A 23,731-nucleotide genomic window follows, 5' to 3' on the forward strand; every position below is an offset into this window, starting at 1 on the left:
GCATGAACATTGACAAGTGCAAAAACTGATTGGAGCAATGGAAAAAATGGTCTGGATAGGTGCATTGCCTCAAATGGAGAATAGTTTGAAGGTGACTGAAGTTGAAACACGTAAGAATAAGTACACAATGTTTATAAATACTGGGGGTTTTGGGTCCCCCTCGTATGTTGGGCATGACTAAGTGCTCAGAATCACTAGGTTTTTATTATCAGCCTGGTGTTGTTCATCACCCCTAACACCCACCTCCACTCCCTTTAGAATGCAAGCGATGTCTAGGCAAACAGTTTTGTTCCTTGGGTTCCAGTGAGTGAGAGCTGTGGTATCGGTTTAGGACCTTCTTCAAGTCCCCGTGATGCTGCTGGAGGAGAGGGGAGGAGCGAAACCAGGGCCAGGCTCACAGAAGGCCTCTGGAGATGGGACTGGCAACTTCAGACAAGTCTCCAGTATGTAAAACCGGGCTTCCGAGAAGCACCTAAACCGTGAGGACATCACATGACCTTTATCTAAATCTCTTGGGTTTGCACTTGGAGCTTCGATTTCACAAGAAGGCTTTCTGGAACTTCCTGCTCCCTGGTCCGGGCGGCACCGTGAGAACAGGCCTCCCTGTGTATTTTGGCAGGGCTGGGCCGGAACAGGGAAGCAGAGTGATGTGCAGAACTCAAGAATAATAGAAAAAGGGGGAAGTGACACTTTCTGAACTCAAGATTTTTTGTTTGGGTTCATTTCAAATCTCGGGCATAGCATGGTGGGGCTGGTTCTCCTGTACGCAGGGAGAACTCTGCTCCTTGAACTGGGTGTGGATGCCGCCTTCTCCTTCAGCGTACGCTTCCACGTGATGGTTACTTGAAATGCTCTCTGTTTTTCCATGTAAATCCCTGAGTACCAGTTACATTCCCCCTTTCACAGTCCTCATAGGACTTCCAGTGAGTGTTTGCTAGACCTATGGGTGGCCCTGATGTTGGCCTTGGGGAGTGACTGACTTCGTATTGTATTCTTTCCCTTCCTAGAGCTCTCAGTGAGTGAGACAGGGTGCCTGGGGACAGGCGCTGACCTTTCAGATAAGTAGACTTGTGGCTCAGTGAGCTATTAATTTTGTATAATGAAATCTGCTAAGTGGAACTAACTCTTTCCTTTGGAGGGGAGCAAAGGGTGACTTTGTTCTTTGATACCTACCTGAAATGTTCTAGCATTATTCCTGATGCAATAGCGTTTCCCTGCTACTTAAAATAATTCCATCTTTCAACTCTCCTCATCAATTTTACTTGAAAGAAACATCTATTAGAAATCTAAAGACATCTGGTTTTTCATGTGGGCCGTACCTGAGTTTGGCTGATAGGACAGTCCAAAATGTTTTTTGTAGTCTGGAGAAATGCTTTCATGGATACATATTCAGTGAAACAATGATTAAGTGAAATCTGAATTAGGTTTTTTTCTCCTGGTGCAAAGGACTTGAAAACAGCTTTTTCTGATAAAGTTTAAATGAGTCATTCTTTCAGGTACTGATTTGTCATTTGTCTGTGAGCCTCTGGGCGTTGCGAGCATGGGAACACTGGGCGCTTCCATCGGTTGTAAGAGCATGCCTTTTTACATTTATTCAACACGGATGTTTTGAGCACCTACTGTGTGCTGTGAGGAGTGTTTACACTGTTTCCTTTATCTACAATGTTCTCCCTTACGTACTTAGAATTCTTAAATCCTAAATGAATTTCTTCCTGTCTCTTAAGGCCCAGTTTTTAACCTCACTTTCTCAGAAGGTCACCCATTCCTTTCCTGCTTCTGTATTTCTCTGAGATGGTTTATCCCTCAGGTTCTAGCACGGAGAGGTTTCCTGGTCTCTGTGGTGTTCCCTAGAGCTCGGGACTGTTTTGGAGCAGGAAACGTATCTTTTTCTTCTTCTTCTTTGTCTTTACTTTGGATGTCTTAGGCACTCCGAAAATGTTTATTGAATGAATATCTGATGATCTTCCAAACAGGTATTGGATTGTGGCCTCTTAAGAGGAAGGACGATCTTAACGACTGAAAGATGAGGGCTCACACTAGCCCAGGTGCTCTGACAGCCTCTGAGGAATGGCCTTGACCCACAGCCTTGGTGGTCCGGAGGGGCAGCGAATCAGCTGCTGCGCGACTCCACACTCACTCGCCCCTCCACCACGGCATAAGGTGTCCTCCCGCCGTAATTTTTGGTGCCATTCAGCTGGGCTGTGTGCTGGAAGAATTAATGGTCAGGTTTATTTTTGTCCTGGGTGGGCTGCGACACAGCACACTGCGATCCATGAAGCCCCAGCAGTGGGGGGCAGTAGAAACCTAGAAGCAAGTCCTGCCTATGCTCAGCCTGTCCCCTTTCCAGGGAACATCACACACGTTAAGTTCGGACACATTTCCAACGGCATCATCCTGGGTTTTCAGCGAGGAGGCACCGAAGCCACAATGCTGAACCACAGTGCAAAACAGACAAATCAACAAAACTACTAGGAACAATTCCTAGGGTTTTTTTCCTTTTAAAATTTTAACTAAAAAATTTAATTTGATTTTTTTTCTGTTTACATTACACTCAAGAAAGAATGTGAAAGAAGGAACGTAGGACTTCCTCAAGGTGCCGTGCTGTCCACATCTGAGATCAAATCCCCCCATTGCTGAGAGCAAAGTCCCCCAGCTCCCAGCTCCTTATACCTACTTTTCTAAACCTGCCAGAAAATTCCTCAGACAGCCTACTGAAAGGCCACCTGATCCCGAGACCGTCCTGTTCTGCAGAGTTAGCACGCTGATTCACCAGAAGCCCTCTGCGGTCAGTTGTGGCCGTGATGGTGGGTTTTTAGAAATGGGACAAACTCCTTCCATTCCCTCCAGAGGCTACATTGTCTCATGGGCTCCAGGAGGGCAGCCACACCCTTCAGTGGTATGTGTGTGGGAACTCCAGAGGTGACCAATAGGATTCTGCTCAGAACTTCCCTCGCTGGCCAGTGTAGAGCTCCCACACCACTCCTGGTGTCTGGGGCCCGCCCATGTCCTGTGCCCTTTCCGGCCAGACAGACAGACAGTGGTCCCAGGTGTCACAGACAGCACCCAGCCAGGAGGCTGCCCTGAGAAAGCACCGTAGCTGAAAGAGCTTCGCTTTCCTTTGGGAAAGCAGTGTGAACTCCCACACAATACCGTACAAACATACACAGTATATCTGATTTTAATAATCGTAGACTTTGTTATGTATGTATATACCTGGTGTGTAGAAAGTACATATATGTGGCTTTTTGTAAGATATAATTTAAAGAAACAATTCTTTGCCTTTAGCAAAGAAAAATCCCAAACCACTGTTAGATGGGAAAGGGTCTTTCCTTTCTTCACGTATTCAGCCAACACCCATAAACTGCCAAGGTGCAGGGCTCTGCTCCACGGGTGACGCAGATACAAGCTCACCGAACCTTCACAAACATTCGAAGTGGCAGGGACCCCTGTGGCCCCCACTGTGTGGATGAGGAATCTGAGGTGCAGGGGAGTTATAGGCTGGTTCGGGGCAGACCTGGCTCTCCACCCGGGCCGTCTGGCTGAATCTAGATTCCCATCCCCCAGACTGAAACTGCCCCACTCCTGCCCCCAGGAGAGACCCTCCTGGCCACTCTCCTGGGACAAACGGCTTCGTTCCCTCCTGTCTGCAAGCAGGGGCGTGTTCTCCCAAGGTCCCTTTCAGTATCGCTGTCTGAGACTCTTAAGTCAGAGGACGGGTAGTTTGACTTTCTGTGCATTTGACAATGGCAGCCAGCGAGAAGGTCCCCAGGGCGGGGATTCAGACCCCGCAGCAGATGTGGGTGTCAGGCCTCAGGCTGGATTCTAGATGCCCCGACAAAGGCCAAGCTGCGATTAGATGGTAATGAATGTGGGCCACGGTGGACCATGAGCAACCTGAACCAGATGTGGCATAGCTGGCAGAAACAGAAAGCCTGAGTCTATTGTCCATCAGCTGGGATGGGGGAGACAGCAACAGCTACACTGTATCTTAACTCCAATCTGAGACAGTTAGGGTTCCACTGAATGGACGGACACTCACGTGGGAGCACCCTTTAGCCATAAGAAATGATTTACTAACTGCTAAGCAGTCTGCTGTGGTCGTAAGTGGCCAGAGTGTTTATTAAAAGTTATAACAGATTTTATAAACTTAATGAAATAGAGAATAAATAGAGAATCAATAAATGTCTCAGCCATTTTTCTGGTATAAGAGGTCACTTATATTGCTACAGCTGCCTTACTGGAGGGGGAAAAAGATGATCCTTTTAAGAGAGAAAAAAAGCTTTTAAGCGGCTATATTTTTAATGGCTCTTAGTGAAAAGAAATGCCTTAAACTGACTTCTGTGTAGCAATTCAAGTTGTGGGATGTTGCTACAGCACCAAGGTACTCACCTGGAGTGTGGCTTTGATGTGGACACGTGTGTGCCGTCTGCGTGACTCCCAGAGTTCGAAGTTGTGCCCCAGCGTGATCTAGGAAAGAGGATAGCAGGGTTGGACTTTGAGGAAAAGAGAAAGCTGCTGTTTTTGTCTTTAGGCTAAAATCTTCTTCCTGGCTCTGGGGCGGGGCTAGGCCTGCCTCTCAGGGAGGGGAGCCAATGGGAAGGTGCCCTCCCTGGCTGGCTTGCACAAAACGGGGGACTGGAGAGCTTGTGGGTGAGAGGTGAGTGGACAGAGGTCCCCACGTGGAGGAGGCGTCCCAGGGAGAACAGTACTGGAATAATATCCCCAAATGCATTTGGAAAGTGGTCCACTGCCTCTCAGGAGCTAACCCTTGGAGCTCTACTCAGTGAGGGAGCACCCCCCCCCAACAATTACAATAGAATATGGAAGTGGCAGAGGGGTATTGTAACGGGGAGGGCAGGACATTACTCACAGACAGAAACGTGGGACAGTCACACTGGACCTGAGGGCTGAGCAGTGGTTTGAAGGATGACAGGGGTAGTTAGGAAAAGGCATGTCACCCCCAAATCTATGCACAGAGCACTTGATTGTGGGCAGAGAAGTGGGGAAAGGGGTTAGACTGACCCTTCAGGCAACCTTAGGCATGGGGAGTGGAGTTAGACTGAGGAACTCCACGGTCAGTCATCCTTGTTCCTTTCTTCTTCCCTCCCCCTCTCCCTTTCTTCCAAAGTAATTTATTGAGGGGCTTCTTTGGGCCAAAGCCAGACGCCCAAATGCTCAGTTTGTGAGAGTGCAGCAGCTGCCTCCACTGCGCCTGCCTCCTGGTGTTCCCCCCCCGGGGGTGGTCTCCACCACACTGTGCGGTGGTTGGTCTGTGCAACCAATGGCACATGGCAGAAAGGATAGGCTGACCCATCTGAGATTATGTCGTTATAGAAAGACCAAGCTTCCCTCTGGGGTGTGTTTTCACTCGCCTGGCTCACTCGCTCTGGGGGGAGCCGGATGCCCTGTTAGGGCTCTCGTGTCATCTGTGGAGAGGTCTAGTGGGGAGGAACTGAGCTTGGGTGGAACTGAGGCTGGCCAACAATGGCACCAGTGAGCTGGAGGCAGATTCCAGCCCCCTCCCACCCCGGATCCTTCAGATGAGACTGCAGCCCCTGCCTACAGCCTACCCCGAGCCTCCTAGTGTTCTTGACCAGAACCACCTGGCCCAGCTGCTCCCCGATTTCTGACCCAGAGAAATATGGTCTAATAAACATCTGTGGTTTTAATCTGATAAATTTGGGGATATTTGTTACACCGCAAAAGAGAACTAATATAAAGGCTACCTTCTCTTATCTCCATTCACTTTCCCGTTCCTACTGTCTAAAGCCTACACTGGCTGATCAGGAGAATGGCTGGCTAAAGTCACGGTCTTAGATCCTGGCAGGAGGTGCCTTGTGCCAGGCCCACACCATTGTCTTCTAGTTGTGTCTCTTTACGTGGGTGAAGAATCTGCAGGGCTGAGAGGGCTGAGAGGGCTGAGAGGGCTGAGAGGGCTGAGAGGGCTGAGAGGGCTGAGAGGGCTGTAGCCTGCACGGCCTCCCTTCCCCACATGGCAACTTTCCGAGTAGCTGGGATTCTTTGACCTCAGGTACCCAAGCCTGCTTCCAGGACCTGGTGGCATCATCCCTGGGCTTCAACCCCACCCCTCTCAGGGGTAAACTGCTGCTGGAGGTGAACCCAGGTCTGCGGGTACCATCTCCCTGAGGAGGTGGGTAGATCTTGACAGTGTGGGCTAGGATGTCGACACGTGTGCTTCTGGGGGCCTCCCGGTTGCACTGTGGTGCTGAGGTGAGAAGAGAAAAGGGCCAGGCTCCAGGTCTGGCAGGAAACTCTGAGAATTCTGAATTTGAACTTGGTCTTCTAAGTCACTGTGAAATTATACTTGTCAAGGTAGGAGGACAAAACTGATTTTATTTAGCAGTTTGTGTCTGTGATCTGTAACTTTTAAACTTTTAGATCTATGCTGTATGGGCCTTCATTGTATTCTTGTTCTGGATCCCATAAATGTTAGAGTTCGTCCTGGCCACTCGATCTCAAAAGGGATTCATAGGAAGAGTTCTTTTTAGAACCAGAGCTAGTCAACATAGATAAACACATTTCTGCCTCTCAAAATCGGGGATGAGATGGAGACGAATTAAGCTTATGTCTTTTATCTTCAGCTCCGTCTATATCTCCTGTCTAACAGGTGACAGGTCGTCTATGTATTTTTCTTTGTGTATGTTTGTTTCCTTCTCTCTATTATCCATCCATGTACCCATCCACCCACCCAGCCAACCACCTACCTACCTACCTACGTACCTGCCTACCTACCTACGTATCTGTCTGTCTAAAAACACCTTTCTCTTTTGGGACATTCTTTTCCTCTGAGAGACTTTTCCACTCCATCCTCACTTCTTCCCTGTGGAGTCACCTCATCCACTTCCTTCGGGCCATTCTTACAGATTCCATTTCAACACCAGACCGGCCGGCCAAAGCCATTAGACACCCTGGTGAGGTTGTGGGATGATTGGGTTTCTGAACTCAGTATCTCTGCTGTTCCCAATTGGAAGAAAACTTCTGATTTCGCCACCATTCCTCATCCTGGAAAAACGCTGCTTCCCTGCCTGGCTCCTCGGCTATGTCTGATGACACAGCCTCTGCGTCCCAGTCCAAGAGCGGACCCCTTAGTGGCAGGAGAACTGGCAGTGTCCATACTCCTGTGTGTTTTGTTGACTTGGGAAGCTCTCTGTCTGCATCATTTCTGCGAGGGCAGTCTCGCCCCTGGGGAAAAGAGAGAAAGGGAATCACTCTCTGTCCCCACCAGAACCGGGACCTCAAACATGAACCACGTTGTGTTTGCAAACGGGCCTCTGGTTTATCATGCCCACAGGATTCTTATCACATTCTTGTGTTCTAACGCAATCCTAAGAGAGTGGCTGGCCGTTAGTAAAATCAGTGACCGGTACACCATGCTCGGGTTACCCGGCCCCTATCTCCCCTCTCCCCAAGTCTGCGATAGCGCCATTTTAGTAAATATGATACAGGAAAGCAATTTCTAAGTTATTTCCTGATATCAGAGAGCATGTAATCATCTGCCAGTCCAACATGATTCTGGCCTCGTTGCCTCCATCCGTGTGCATGCGTTTACGTGTGCGTGTGCACGTAGGTGGGTATTCATGATTTCTTTGCACGGCCTTTTTTTCTGAAGCTGTCCCGCATGCCTCCTGGCTAGACTGGGCTTGTGTGCGAGAAATGCTGGCTCCCGCGGCAATCGCTGCATCGAACGGCCAGCCTCGATGGAGCCCTCCAAGTTATCAGTGTAACTCTAAGAGACACGTTTATTTAATCCTGACTCGTAGGACTCAGGCCCTCAAGACCCTCCTTCTCCTTTGCCAGCGAAGTAATTGCTACCACATTTAACTCTATGGACGTGGTGCCATTTCCCTGCAATTGCGGTTAACTAAGGAGAAGCCCTGAGACACACAAACCTTGGTTTCTATGAGACGTGTACGTATGTCATTGAAATATGAGAGCTCGCCTTCACAACGCGATCCTTGCGTGAGCCAGAGTTGTCCGAGGCTCCTTGGAATGGTTCTTAAAAGACTTTGGCAGTGTAGCAATCTTTTGTTGCTTTCTCTCTTTCTCTGTTTGAGGGGTGGGGGTACAGATGAGAGGAGGAGGGAGGCAAGTGGGTGGGGGTGGGTGGGTTATTTTTTGTCAGGAATCTGGCATTATTCAGGGGAAGCTGTTTAGGCCCCCTTTTAGGCAGGGGCCTGAGAGTCTGACCACATTGGAAACACTCACCATGTAAATGCTCCAGTTTGTTGCTGGGCGTCCCGGGGGAACATCTCCAGCGTGTGGCGACTGCTGACAGTCACCGCGCTGAGATCAAAGCATTGGTGCTCTCTCTGTGGACACCTGAGAACATCATCAGAGGGAATATTGAACTGTCAGCAGCAGATGTAAAGGAATTATTTACCCGAGAGCCGGCGAATCATAGTGGGCTAGAAACACAATCACCCATAAAAAACACAACATTTCAAAGCCAGCTTCTAACTTTCAAATAGCTTCAGCCCAGCCTTCCCTGTGGCAGCCATCTTGAATCTCTGTTACAATTGGGGCATTGGTGGGTCTCTTTCCACGTGGCACCGCCACACGTGTTGCCCCTGGTGGCTATCAGGGGAGCAGCCATCCCCCCACTTGACTTACTACTCACTTGAGTTTCCCAAAGCACCATGAAATGCGGGAAATAAGCAGACACCAGGGAGGGCACATCTGCTCCAGCCTACAGATGTGCGTGATACCGCGGCTGTGCGGTCCTATTTTTCTTGTGGGGATTTAGAAAGACCTCGGCATGTCTCAGAGTCTCCCAGGCAACACGCCGAAGTCCTGCATGCTCAGGTGAGGTGCGCCAGGTTTGTCCTCCTTTTCAAACGTGTAGAATAGGCAACAGAAATGGGCAGCAGCTGCCTGCCGGGTGGATTCAGTGAGAGCAGAGGAGAGGGAAGAGCAGGCCGGAGTGTCCGGGTCCAGGTTTGGGAGGCTGTCATTGACTCTTCTGTGTGGCACCTACCGACTGCGCGCCTTCTGCTTGCCAGCCCCTGGGTTGAGCGAAACAGGGAGCCTCGGACTTTGTGAACTTCCCATTCTAGCAGGGCTGGCAGACTCCAAATAAGCGATCACACAAACCTATGATTATGCATTATGGTAGCTGCTATTAAATCTAGGACAGGATGCCCCACGGGAGCCAGATTAGGGATCCTCATTTAGATTGTCAGGGTTGGGGAGCGCTTAGGGCCCCCCCTCCCAGGAAGTGACATTTAACTTGAGGCTTGGAGTCATGGTTGGCTAGGGAAGAGAGGTTAGAACTTTCTAGGCTTAAGGAAGAGCATGTGCAGAGGCCATGATATAGGCACGAGCCTGACCTGTTGAAGCGATGGAGAGGGAGAGAGGTAGGGGCGGGGCATGGGGCGGGGCTGGGATAACAGGAGGTCAGTTGGAAATGATGAGCCTGTCTCAAGGAGGGAACCTATTTCCCACCTCCACAAGAAAAAGGATGACACCTCCTTTTGGTTCCTACGATGGTTCTGATGCAACTTTGGAAAATAAATTATCCTTAAGGCAACTTTACAAGATATACCCGCCTCTCTACTGAACCCAAACAGGAATTCTAAACCTATTGCTGATGTTAGTCACTTCGCAGAGTGTGTGGGTGGGGGACTTCTGCCTTACTGTTTCAGGAATCCTACGTCTACAGGAATAGTCCAAAAAAGAAAGAAAAGAAAACCCCCCAAACCAAGACTCATGTTGGAGTTATCTTCTGGAAAGATGCAACAGACCTGCTTCAGTTTTGTTTTGACATTTTTTTCATGTCAATAAATCTCTGTCATGTACATACATTTCTGTACACATTCCTGTAGTTATTTCGAAACACATGGATTTCAGGAAAAAAAATATTTCTTGTTCAAATCCTGGAACCAAGTGCCATTCCCCAACTTTTCAGACAGAGGCCTTCATCGAGACCATTCTCAGAGACTCCGAGTGAGAAACCGGAATAAATCCTAGCTCCACATGTCTCTCTGCCGCCAGTTCGGTCAGGTCTGCCGGGAGCTTGGCCAGATCACCCTGGAAGAAGAAACCTCTGAAAGATTAAGACTGAAGTAGCACTGGGTGATGGGATGAAAGAAAAATTGTCTGTGCCAAACTGTCTTTCAAAATGATTTTTAAAAAATACACACACTTGGCTGTGAGGAACTTCCCGTGTGTGCATTTGACAAGTGTGTACTGAGAGTCTGCAGTGTGCCACCCACCAGATCAGGTTTCCTTAAAGACTCACCCTCCCCAGAAAAGACCCCCACACCCCCGTCTTCACAGAGCTTACCATCTAACGAGGACATACACGCCTAAGTTGCTGCAGCCAAAAGTAGGATTAGGGAAGCATCTCATCGGTAGTTCTGACAGAAAAGGCAACCAGAGTTCAAAGAACGTAAAGATACCTTGGTCAGGGGGTATCTGGAAATGGGGGTTAGGGGAAGGGAGGGAAGGGGCTGACTTGGAATGTCAGGTGAGCACACACAGGGGGACGTGGAAGAGGTGAGGGGCCATGTTTGGAAGAGAGGAGTGTAGAAGCCATAGTAAAGGGTGACGCTTGGGAAAACCACAGTCTTATTTTATAAAGACGATCTGAGCCCCTATCTTATTTGGAAGATGTCTCCTTGAGAATGGAGGGCGGCTGGGAGGAGAAACTTGCAGGCCACCCCGTAGAACTCTGGATGGAGGAGAAAGAAATCGGAACCTCAGGGGCCACGTCTTTGTGGGTTCCACCCGCATCTACTTACTTTTTTCCTGATCCTGGAAGTCACGCACATGCAGTAGAGGGATAGGGAAAAGGTAGAAAGTCATAAAGAATGAGAACAGCCCATACTCCTGCTGTTTGGAGGTGACTTCTGTTAGCATGGCAGAGAATATTCATTTATACATGCATATGTGTATTTATTTGCAAAAATGTGTTTATAGCACTAACGTTTGCTATTTTTTTAATTTAATTACAGGGTGGGGCAAAGGCAAGTTTACAGTTGTGAGTGTGCAAAAGAGTTTATTCTGTATTATTATTTTTTAATTATTGTATTACTTTGCATATGAACCAACCGTAAACCTACTTTTGCCACACCCTGTGTGTGTCGTGAGCATTGGCTCTTTGCCTGAAATAGTCTCTGAGAATTTTATTTTAATAGCTGCAGGTAATTCTGTTGATGGGATGGGCTGAAATTTCCTTAGTCATTCTCTCTTTGTTAGGCATTTCTGTCACTTTCGAATTTTTGCTAATATGAATGACCCTGTGTAACATAATTTCTTTCCATCTCTCATTATTTTCTTGGTATAAATCCCTAGATGTGTACTTCCTGGGTCCAGCAGTATAACCATGCTGTAGGCTTTTCGGGCACAGTGTCAAATTGTTAGGGCTCACGGTTGACCCTGTCTGCTCTCAAATGGGAGTAAATGTCTCCTCACTTAGTGGACTCGCTGCTGCCACAGGGACATCATTTTTAAGCCTTTCTCGCAATTTTCCATATCGTGAATGTATTCCAGTGCCTAAAAAGTGGATACCTTTGCTCTGTTAACAGATCACAGAAGAGAACTACCTGGCGTGATAGATAAAAAGTGGTACAGCCACACTGTGGAATATTACTCAGCCTTGAAAAAGGCACGAAGTCACTACATGCTACACATGCTACAACATGGATGAACTTAGCAATGCTTTGTTGAGTAAAAATCGCCAGAACCAAAGGGTCACATGTTGATCACCCCATTTGTATGAGGCGTTCAGAACAGGCTGTCTATAGAGACGGAGTGGGTTAGTGGTTGCCAAGGGCTGTGGGGAGGTGGGGGGAGGGAGTGAGGAGAGACTCTGAACTGTTACAGAGTTTCCTTTCGGGGCGATGGAAAGGGTTCGGAGCGAGCTGGAGGAGACTGTATCACAATGCTGTGAATGTGCTAAATGCCCCTGCCGTGTATACTTCAAATTAGTGAAGGCGGTCAATTTTGTGTCGTGTGAATTTGACGTCAGTGGACAAAAGAACCCTACCCGGTGTGTGCAACTGCTCAGAGAACCAGGGAAGGGGACCTCGGGGTCCTTTGCGTCTGGTTCAGCATACCCAGGCCAGGCCTGGAGAAGGGAAGCCCATTCCTTCTGGGAGCAGAATAAACCAAATCAAAGCTTTGATCTCAGTAGATGACAATTCCCTTTCTAGTAACTATCCAGGTAAACTTAGATATGGCACATTCCTCATAGCATTTAATTGTTTTTCAAAGAGATTTTTTAATAGGACAAGATTGAGTTTTCTCCAAAAAAATGAAAGACAGCTGGAAGTGTCAATATGCCAGTGTGATGGCAGGGTGCTGTTTAAAGTGAAGGCTACCCCAGAGCCTGTGTTACAGACGTATCTGTAGAAATTCCCCTTTCTAAAACCTCTCCCTGGTTCTTCAGCTACTCGTTTGGAGAGGCATGACTTACCGACTATGAAGTTGGCCAGAGAGAGTCTCTGGGAATTGAAACCTGAATGTAAATTAATAATTAGCTCACCTGGCCTCAATATTCAGAAGCAAATATATTCGCCTCTCTCTCTAAAAGTTGCCAAATAGCTAGCTCATCGGAAATCTCCTCATTACCAGGAAATGGCAGTAAGTCTCATTCCCTGTCTCTGAGATTTAAGATTTCTTAGGCGAGTTTTGGTTTTGGTTATATATTAGAATGTGTTTCTGGGTGTTTCAAGGTATCGATATAAAATAAAAACAGCCCTGTTGCCTGAAGTGAGTGGAGGAGGAGAGAAAGGCGCCTTTAGAAAATTCCATTAGAAGGGAGCGATGGTGGAGATGAAAGCTCCATTAGTCTTATTAACAAAGCCTAGGGGACTTTTGAAAGGTGTTTTAATAGAAAAGCCTAGCTCCAGAGACCTACAATTAAATGCCAAAGATGGAAAAAAAAATCAACTTCCTCATCTGTATCGTTACGAGATGTGTGATAGAGGAAAACCTGTATCAAAGACGAGCCCTCCCACATAATGACTCATTCATTCATTCGCTCGTCGGTTCATTCATTCGGCGAGCGTTTCCTGTGCCGTGTCTGCCTCGTTGCATAATGCTAAGCCCCATTGGTACAAAGACTGTGGCATCAAGGTTCTTATGATAATTTAAGGCACATAGATTAGTACCATTGATACAAAGCAGTTAGGAATATGCTGTACAATTAGCGCAACAAATTCTACACAAAGGGAAAATGTGGCCACTTGCTGGGGAGATTTGGGCAGATTTCATAGAGAAAAATGACCGTGAGTGAGCTCTTAAAAGGTAGACGGCCTCTCAATAGGCAAAGATAGAAGAGGGCATTTTATGTGGGCCAAATAACACAGTAACGGGGTGAGTGGGCAGAGAGATGGCTGCTCTCGTTTGGTTAAAGTGCAGTTCCTGAAAGGGTAGGGGACGAGGCCAGACAGGTACGAGAACAGAAGATGGGTGGAGTGGACTGTGGAGGACCAGGAGGCGGACAAAAACTGGGCATCGCTGTGGAAGGGCTCCGTCAGACGGGGCACTTGTTCTGCGTCGTCCCGCTGTGGGTCTGCTAAGGACACCGACTGCTGCCCTGGTCCAGCCACTCTGCTGTGCTCACTTCTCCGTCCCCTCACAGAAGTCCTTACATGGAGGGAGAAATAAGCCATGTTCTAAGCACACTTAGAAAGCGTGGACTTAAAAGGCACTTCTTTTATTTAAAAATAAAACAAAGCACTTCTCGTTTTATTTGGGGCTGTGATTCTATGGTGAGTTGCAAGACGTAAACTATTCCCTGGCAGTGAATTCCCCTCTATCATCTGATGATTTAAAGCCAAGTGGGGGAGAAAGCTAGGTTGACACCCAGGCAATTCTATCTCAAAACCCGCTCTGGGGAGAAGTGCTACTCATTTGTAGGGGTGTAGGAAGGGGCACGCAGGAGATTTGCTGAGAGCCACAGCAAGCCCGGGCGGGGTGGTGGATCGCACCAGCGTGGCAGCAGGAAGGACCAGCAAAGCAGGTGGCCATTGTCCTTTCTTTCCAGAAAGGCTCTTGTAGCAACGGTGAGTCTTTAAAAAGGACAGCAGTGTACACAGTGTCAGTAAGTGCCAATGAGAGGCCCCTGAAGACCCAGATTCGAGGTTTACTTTGCTTGGGCCCAAATGAGACTACAGGTAGGCCCTTTTAATACTTCCTTCAAAAATTCTCGCTTGCCCCCCTTCCTCCCTCCCTCCATCTCTGAACACTGTGCATAAGAAGGCCCACCCCCAAGGGAAAGTATCATTGCTTGCTTATCTATTGTCCTTGCCCCTCCCCCACACATCCCTTTAACTCCCGGGGGAGTACAGGGATCACCTCCGTCTTGTTCAGCACTGTGTCCCCAATACCTAGGAAACTGTCTGGTACATAGTTAGTTCCAAATAAGTATTTATCAGATGAATTCATGAACTCATTATCATTCTTTAATTATTCCCCAGGCATTATGTACTATTATGTTCTAGGTTTTCTGCTAGATTCTGGGCATACAAAAATGAATAAAAGGTGTGTTCTTTGTACCCAAGAAAATAACTAATATTGGGGAACAGGTAAAAAACCCAGGAGAGTGTATATTCGGTGATAGTGCTATAGATAGAAGGGAAGAGGAAACCGCATGTATAGAATACCCAGGATGCAGTTTGTTAATTCTGTTTGTTGCCTTCATGTATTTTTCTTGTATCACCTTTTCTCTCCATTCTATCAATGAAGAAACAATCTCGGAGAGATACAGTAACCCACCTAGTGCTGATCAAATTGGCCTCAGGAGTATAGAGGGTGTGGTTCATTCTGTTGGGAGAAGGGATGTAGAGCCGGTCAAGGATGACCCTCAGAGGAGGTGACAACTGCCCTGAGTCTTGAGGAAGGGAGTTGGTTAGCACTGGTGGGTGGAGGGGAGATGGAGGAGGAGGAGGAGGAGGAAGAGGCGAGACTTTCTGTGGCTTCTCTCTAGTAGACACAGAAGGGCAGCACCAGCTTTATACAGGAAAGTCAGTAAAACTTGTGGATCATCCTCAAATACGGCCCACGAACTAGTGCACCTGGCAAAGAAAAACAGGATGTCGGTTCTCTCCATGCCTCCCATCCACTCCCCACAGTGCTGTCCCCCATGAAACCCCGCGATGGCTGGCTTGCTGTTCGGCTTCTTTTTAAGGACAAGAGTGATCACAGGAAAGGGAAGACCCATCTGTCTTCCCAGAAATGGATTACTGCCTTAAATTTAGCAGGCTGAGTCAACATTCTCAAGTGCTGATGCCTACCATCCACAGTTCTGTTTTCCTTAAAGAACTTACCGTCTTTCAGAACAGAGGGGTGTACAAAGCTTTCTGAATGCCTTCATTTCTAGTCGCTCCATTCTGCCTTGGACTGGAGCCTTTGGATGGCATTTAGGCATAAAATATACATCCAAACAGCCTTTTTCCTCCCCCCACCATCTCTAAATTATATGGGTCATTGCCTTGCCCTCAACTCCAATTTGACAATCCCACTCTGGTGTGAGAAGAAACGAACAGTATCAGGTTACTCTGCCCTAAACAGTTAATTCATCTCACATGGTTGAGTGGCTCATTCCCAGGAAGTGCCTGCCCAGGCTCAGAAAGGGGTCAGCCCCCGCTGCCACCGGGGTGAGGGCTCTGGGTGGCAGCAGACGCCCCTCCTTCCCGCTCATCCCCTCTGGAGAACACCGCATATTCAGATCATTAAAAATAAAATCAACGTTGGCTTCGTGTGTTCATCTTCCATAATCCAAATACCTGATGTGCTAGGCTGTTATTCATTAATTAACAATGTGGAACTAATATTAAGAATCTGGAGAGGCTTGTAGAAGTCCTATTAGTTGGACAAGTCCCTCAAATTTAAAGGAGATGAATCAGTGTAGAATTCTTGTAAAAAATGGTCGTCACTGGCAGATTGGATTCCATGATCTAAAACACAAAGCCATCTTCATGGCCAGCGCTCCTGGTTCCAGCGCCGTGTAAGGGTAGCTCCCTGGCTCTCTGTCTGGGATCCTGGCAGCAGCTCAGACGTTACAGTTGCTTTGCTGAGGTGTCCCTGGGTATTAGGCCCTCCTGCTTTTGATCATTCTGACTTCGCTTTCTCCTTCTGAATTGTGCTTCTGTAACCAATTTACAGGACTCCGTATTCAGTTTCAGCTGCCCCATGGAAGCCGACGCAGACGGCACGACCTGGTGCTTGAGTTCCTTTGGGTGCTGCTCTCCCCGTACCCACCTCGTTTGGGTTTGTGTCATCAGCTGGCCTCCTGGGTCATTCATGGGCTCACTGATTGCAGGCAGCAAGGTCCAGATAAAAGGCTTCACAGGCTCATGTCCATCCACGTCCCAGGAATCCCCTCTGTGTCGCCCGTGTTGCTCTGTTGGGGTCTGACCCAAACAAAGGGAAATGGGTTGAAGAGTGTCATGCCAGGGGAGTCAGCCCCCCTTGGGCCAGCCCTACCATGAGCGCCCCCTGTGCCCCTCAGTTTTTCTGGGGTTTGAACAAAGCGAATAACTTTCTTTTAGAATCAGCAGGAATTGTGTAACCCGACCAATCATTCATTTATATATGTATGACTTCTTTACCAAGAGGGAAACGCTGAGACTCAGTACTACATTCACTCTGGGTTAACAGTGGAAGTTCAGAATGCGTTCAGGGTCTATTGACGGTTCCCAACTACTGTTACTGTTAAAATTTGTAACAACCCGACCCAGGTTCCAGCATCTGTCTCAAACCCAACGTTAACCGTCAAAGAGCCCCTTCCAAGAAGCCCCCTAACTGTGTCCTCTTTTTGTGCCCTGCACCCCCACCCCCCCGCCCCGCCTCCCTGAAAGGTTTTAGGGCTTTGCAATGGTTTGTCCCCCTCCCACTCCACAGGCTGGGCCCCCGCCCATTCCAATCCCTCATCTCCCTCCCACTCCCCCCCCCCACAACAGCAATGGAGACAAAGTGGAGCTCTGCCCCCAACTCAGTCGCCCCCGCCTCCTCCACTCTCAGGGTCTGCAGCTCTGGGCAGGAGGGGCGGAAACGTGCAGCAACCTCCTGTGTCCCCTCCCCCTTCCTCCATGCTGCTGCCCAGGAGGAGAGCATAAAGCGGTAATAAAGACACCGTGGACGTTTGGCCCATTTGACTAAACAAGTCCAAAGGGATGCAGACTTTATTTCAAAGTCTGCCACCAGGACGGGGCTGTGGGACAGGCTGGCTCTTTTCTTGTCGGATGTTCATTCCTGGGGAGAGGGCGTTGAGCTGCTGGGACCTTTGTCTCGGGGAACCTAAATATCCCTCCCACAGCATTATGTGGAGCGACTGCGGGAGCCTTTCAAGGACAGAGAGGCGTGCAAGGGGAGGTGGGGGACCAGCACCAGGAACAATGGGGGCCAGGGGCTTTGTGACTCAGGACCCTACACGCCTCTCAACTCTCCTCCTCTGAGCTCCCCAAATTGGCCCAGACAATGGAATTGTGGGAATGCCAGACTCTGCACCACTTTGCCAGGCCTTGTGCATTTCTGCTCGAAGTCTTGTCTCCAGATGGGAGAAAGTTGTGGAGGGGAGGGGAGAAGGGAGGGGTCTTCAGGTAGGGGGAACCCACATTGGGCTGCACCAAACGGGGCAATGGGTTTGTCAGGGGGCTGTGGTCACGACCCCAAGTCTCTGATTTTCTTTTAACGACTGGCGAGACTGCGGCCCAGACCCATCGCCACAGCAGGCTGTGAGAGGCATCGCTTTGAAGCCAACTCAAGTCTGCAGATCGAAAATACTGTCAGTTGTCACTCGAAGTTGGCAAAGTGAATGGGGTTCTCTGTAGCCCCCACATTTATTAAAGAGCCGACACGCTGGCTTCTCCTGACATAAGTGCTCGGGTAGATGGAGGGATTCTCTTGCATTACCAGTATTTTGATTTTTGATGAGTTCAGTGTTTCTCTCTTCATGTCCATTGCTAATTTGAGAAATGTAGAGAACTGGAGCTTCTGATTAATTTCATTCATGGGTTATACTGGTTGGTGATGGAAGAGCCGCAGAGGTTTAACTGGATTTGGAGAACTAGACCCCACGACTTTAAAGGTCTCAGCCTGCACAGAAGTACCCAACCACAGTGGAAATTGGGATGAAACATATAGCCCTGCTTCTGATGTCTTTCCATGGCTTTTTGGTTTGGATCGAACAGAAAACCCAGAGCAAACAGTCTTTCTGAGGACATTAACTTTCCATTTTTTCCAAGCTAAAGAAATGCCAAAATTTTCCAGCCTCAAAAGAATATTTTGATTTAGATTTGCTCAAAATTTGCTGAAGGACTAGGATTTCTTATCTCTGGGGGTTCTACTGCTCCCTGTGCACGTAGAAGTTTATTTCCGAGATCTTTGTGGGGGTCACACCGATTGCGGGTCACCTGTGGTAACGCGCTCGATCCCAGTCGATAGGGATTTTCTGCCTCTGGGCAGCATGTGCCGGTCAGCGCCTGCTCTGAGACTCAAGACAGAAAGTGGTTTTTGTTTTGTTTTGTTTTGTTTTTACTGGCAGCCTGGTTTACTGAGCCAGGTGGGACGTAGAAGACAAATCATGTAGAAACATAAACCAGGCAATGCAGGCTGCCTCCTCCATTCCTGATTTTTTAAAATAACCTGTTATTCTTGATTTCTTCCTGTGCTAATTCTTTAGCTCTCTTATTACAATTTGATTTATAATGCCAGTGGAATTTTCTGAGAGAAGGTGGTTGTGTTTTGGAGGCAAATTGGAAAACAAACCCACCTGGGTCTTTGGTTGAGTATGACGTTCGCCAATGTTGAGACGTAGTCACTAAAACAAAACAAACCAAAACCCCCAAGTCCAATCCCCCCAAACTAGGAGGGTGCTGGATTGAGGGGAAAAGAATGTCTGCTCTGGGCTGGCCAGACTCCATCTGGCTTAGCAGCTACTGAGCCTGGCCGCGTGGGAGTGGGTGGTGGGGAGGGCTTACAGACTCCTGCTGGGGTTGGTTTGACCTGAAGAAGCATGATTTAAATATTGAATGCTTTTTTATCAATATTTATATTGTAGAAGTACATGCTCCTCCCTCTCCCCTTATACTTAGTCCTCATCACTCAGTGATGTCACTTGCCTGACTTCTTTATTTTAAAGATTTTATTTATTTATTTTTAGAGACAAGGGAAGGGAGGGAGAAAGGAGAGAAACATCCATGTGTGGTTGCCTCTCGAGTGCCCCCTACTGGGGACCTGGCCTACAACCCAGGCATGTGCCCTGACTGGGAATCGAACTGGCGACCCCTTGGTTCACAGGCTGGCACTCAATCCACTGAGCCACACCAGCCAGGGCCACTTGCCTGACTTCTGAAGGCACTTGAGATTCTGCCAGGCACAGGGGATAGATGCTTATGAACAGGAGAGAGAAAGCCCTTGAGCATGGAGCTTTCGTTCTAGGATGGGAAATGAAAACAACCCAACAGATAACTACCAAGATCATCTCTGACGGTGATGCGCACCCTGAAGAAAATAGCAGAGGGTACGTGATAGAGGGTGATGGAGGAGGGACTTTACACAGGATGGTGAGGAAGGTCACAGGAGGGTGACATGGAGCAGAGCCCTGTGACACTCTGAGGGAGTGGCATTCCTGGCGCAGAGAATGACAAGTGCACAGTCAGGCGGCTGCGAGGACACTGCAGAGGTCCAGCATGGCTGGGATGGGAAGAGTGTGGGGTGGATGGGGAGGACGGTACAGCAGTAGTCTTCCCAGGCAGGGGTCAGGCTGTGGGTGCCACTGGAGGAGCCAGAGTTGGGGCTGGGTGGCACCCAAGGTTGGACTAGGTGCCTGTGGATACCAAATCCGACTCTGGAACTCTGGCCGGAGCAGCGTGGGCTGCATGGAGACTGGCTGCCCACCTTTCCATAAAATGCGAGCTCAGCTCTTACTGTGTGGCTGGGAGAGAGGTGCAGAGGGACTGGAGCCACGGGCAAGCGCTCCAGCCTCCGCGGGCAAGCAGAGAAAAGAGGCCGTGGTGAGGTTAAGTGAATTGACCGCAGCGACTCAACCGGGCAGTGGGCAGCACCTGAAATAAAGCCCCACTGTGTTGCCTCCCGTAGTGGTGAGCATGGTCCCACGTCTTCTCCCCTGTGTCGCCTCATTATTATTCACTTACGCGGGGGCGCTCTGAAAGGGAGCATTGTTTCCAAATCAATAAGGGGCTGCGTCGGAGGAGCCCAGTGAGTGCCTGAACTTCAAGTGCCTCCTTATCACCAGCGCACAGTGGAGGACAGGTCCAAATCAAACACATTATCCGGCTTTGTTGACTCTCCGGCCCGCAGCTGTATTAATGGGGCTCTTTCTGTCCCTTCCCTTTATGAACCAGGTTTTCTCACTTTCGGTTCTCTGGGAACTTCTAAATAAAGCTCTTGCTGAAAAATGACAAGAGTGTTTGAGTTGGATGGCTGCACAGAAACCATTTGCTCGGTGGAGTTCCTATTTGCAAAATGGGGGAAAATATGTTAGAAATGACCACCCCACTCTGAGAAGGCAGGAAGGGGTTCGATTACTTACCTTGCGGCATTCCATACTGTGTTTAAGTCTGTGATGCTAGACCAACATATTTAGCACTCCCAGCACTCACTTCAAAAGGAGCTTTTCTCTGGATCTACACGCCTGCAGTTAGAAATGTGAAACACATTTCTACTGTGTTTGTGTATGTAGAATTCCGTAATTGTCCGTTGGATTTTGCCTGTGCGTGGGTATGGGACTGTAGTGATTTTGAAAAGCTCTGGATTATCTGAATTATGCTGTTCTGGAAAACTTGTAGTATAATTCTCACTTGTTACCTACTTTCTGTTGTTGGGCAGGTTGTTGTTATTACTGCCTGGTGAACACTTCCAGGATGAACGGTAGTTCAAGTCCCATGCATCCTATTCAATTCAAAATGAGCGTGTTTAGAAACGCTTTTCTTGCGTGTCCCATTTAATAGACCCGTAGGCCTGATCTTCCTTTTAAGTGTGTTTTGCTTGGTTTAGATGCTGTTTAAATATTTTCTGAGTCAACATAAAAAAAGACCTTGAAAATGAGAATCTGGATTTGTAGTTTCTCTAGAAATAGCAAAAGAGCTGGCAGCTGTGAGTCTACCCAGAGCTTGTGCTTGCCCCAAATCCATAGTCCCCACCACTCCCTACTGTCTCCCTGCCCCCCCAAGGCTGACGATCAGTTTATAATCTGTCGTAACACTGCTGTATCTTTGGAGTAGAGAAACAATTCTCAGTACCCATGTCTTTATCAAAGTGGAAACACAGAAAGTGACTCAGGTGGCAGTGAACTTGACGAAACGTGGAAACGTGGAGTGTGGCATGTTTCATGTGCTGTGGTGTCTGGCAGCCAGGTCCCTCTGCAACGGGCTCCTAGATTCATTTGCAGTTGTTACCTTCACACTTGGGTCTCCTCTACTTGATGTAACCTTTCCTGCCTTTTCTTTGAGTTCCCAGCTGAAACGTCATCACCCCCACCTTTCAGGATTCCCGTGTTGGGTCAGGGGACCTGCTCTGGGCGCTGGCGTTTCCCCCACCACAGCGCTTGCCCTGCTTTCCGCAATTACGTATTCCACCACCTGCCTTTGACGCTGAGTTTTATAAGTTCAGGGACTGTCTTCACTGTCATAGACCGAGTCTAGGGCATAGTAGGTGTGCAACACTTTAAAAAAAAAAACTGAGTGATGTCACTGTCACCTGATAGAAATGTAGTGCCATTTTATTTGAATTTGGTACCAAGGTTTTAAATGAATTTGTTACAGTGTCAGCACAGAAAGGCGGCTTCTAGAAGAGGATTTTTCTTCTTTTAACTCTGGAACAGAAATTGGCTTGAATCATGGTCATAGGAATAATACCATTCACGTAACAAGTATTCATGGAGCACCTACTATGTGCCGGAGCTGTTCCCATTGCTGCAGATACACTGGTCTCGCATGAAGCTTTAGAAGAGCCAGGGAAGGTCCAGACAGTAAGCACGTGAAACCAAGGTAAGCGCCGGTTGTGATAAACACTGTGAAGAAGTCCCGGCAGGTGGGTGGACGGCTGCGGGTGCCGGCAGAGATGGGCCCCTGCAGCCGACGTTGCCGGGGAATGCCTCTTCCTTGGCCCATTTGAACCGAGCTTTGAACGATGAGAAAATGTCACCCTCCCAGCCACTATGGAAAACAGTGTGTAGGATCCTAAAAAGAAAAAATTAAAAATAGAATTATCCTATGATGCAGCCATTCCACTTCTGGGAATCTATCCAGAAAAACAAAAACACAGACATTTGAAAAGATATCTGCACCCTCCTATGCAGAGCAGCGCTATTTAGAATCGCCAAGATACACAAGCAGCTGAAGTGTCCATCGATGGACGAGTGGACAAAAACTTGTAGCGCGCGTGCGTGGACAGACACCCACAGAGCAATATTATTCACCCGCAGAAAGAAGAAATCCTACCCTTTGCAACTACCTGGATGGAACTTGAAGGCATTACACTAAGTGAAGTAAGTCAGGGAAAGACAGATGCTGTATGTTTTCGCTTATATGGGGAATCTTTAAAAAAAAATAATTCCAGAAAAAGAGATCAGACCTGTGTTTGCCAGAGGGGAAAGTGGAGGAAGCCGGTGGAAAGGTACAAACTTCAGCTATAAGATAAAGCAGCCTGGGGGCGTGATGTGCAGCAGGGTGGGTACCGCTGACACTGCTGTGGGTGCGTGGGGAAGCTGCTGAGAGAGCAAGTCCTAGCAGTTTTCATCACAGAGGGAAAATTGCTTTCTTTTTGTCTCTACTTTCTTTTTATTGTATGTATATGAGAAGATGGATGTTAGCCGAACCTGTTGTGACAGTCATTTCCCTATATGTGTAAATCAAACTATCATGCTGTATGCATTAAGATTACACAGTGACAGCCCTGGCTGGTGTGGCTCAGTGGATTGAGCGCCAGCCTGCGAACCAAAGGGTCGCCGGTTCAATTCCCAGTCAGGGCACATGCCTGGGTTGTGGGCCAGGTCCCCAGTATTGGGTGTGTGAGAGGGGCAATCACACATTGATGTTTCTCTCCCTCTCTTTCTCCCTCCCTTCCCTTGTCTCTAAAAATAAATAAATAAAATCTTAAAAGAAAAAAGATTGCACAGTGATATATGTTAATTATTTCTCAGTAAAATTGAGGGGAAAGCAGAGTAAAAAAGAAACTTTGAAAAATGAAAATAAACTATTAAAATAAAGGAAATATCACCCTTAGGAAGATGTGGGGGAAGTGTGCTCCAGTTACAGCAAAGAACAAGCGCAAAGGCCCTGGGGTGAGCACAGCTGTGTGTGGTCCAGGGACAGAGACGACAAGGCTGATGTAGCTGGAACTGGAACGAAGAGCGTGGTCTGAGATGATGTCAGAAAAGCAGGCAGGGGCTGCAGTGGGCAGGGTGCTATGGGTGACATGGGAGCATGGATTTTTATTCTAAGGAGTGCCGTGCCTTTTATAGGCAGGCAGACTCCAGAGTTCCCTTGGCAGAGCGGTGTCCCGGAGAGACTGCAGACTTGAGAACTAAACAGACCTTGGGTTGAATCTCCCCTCTACCTCCTACCGAGCAGGACCTTAAGCAAGTCCCTCATTTCTCTGAGCTCAGGTGTTAGCCTAAAACCTGATTAGTGCTTTCAGTGTGATGTATGCGTTCTTGTGTTCATCATCCCACAAATGCTTACTGCGTTTTCACTGTGTATCCGGCCCTGGAGACAGGTGCATGAACAGAACGGATGCTTCC

The sequence above is a fragment of the Desmodus rotundus genome, chromosome 4 (assembly GCF_022682495.2).
Source record: "Desmodus rotundus isolate HL8 chromosome 4, HLdesRot8A.1, whole genome shotgun sequence".
Lineage (NCBI taxonomy): Eukaryota > Metazoa > Chordata > Mammalia > Chiroptera > Phyllostomidae > Desmodus > Desmodus rotundus.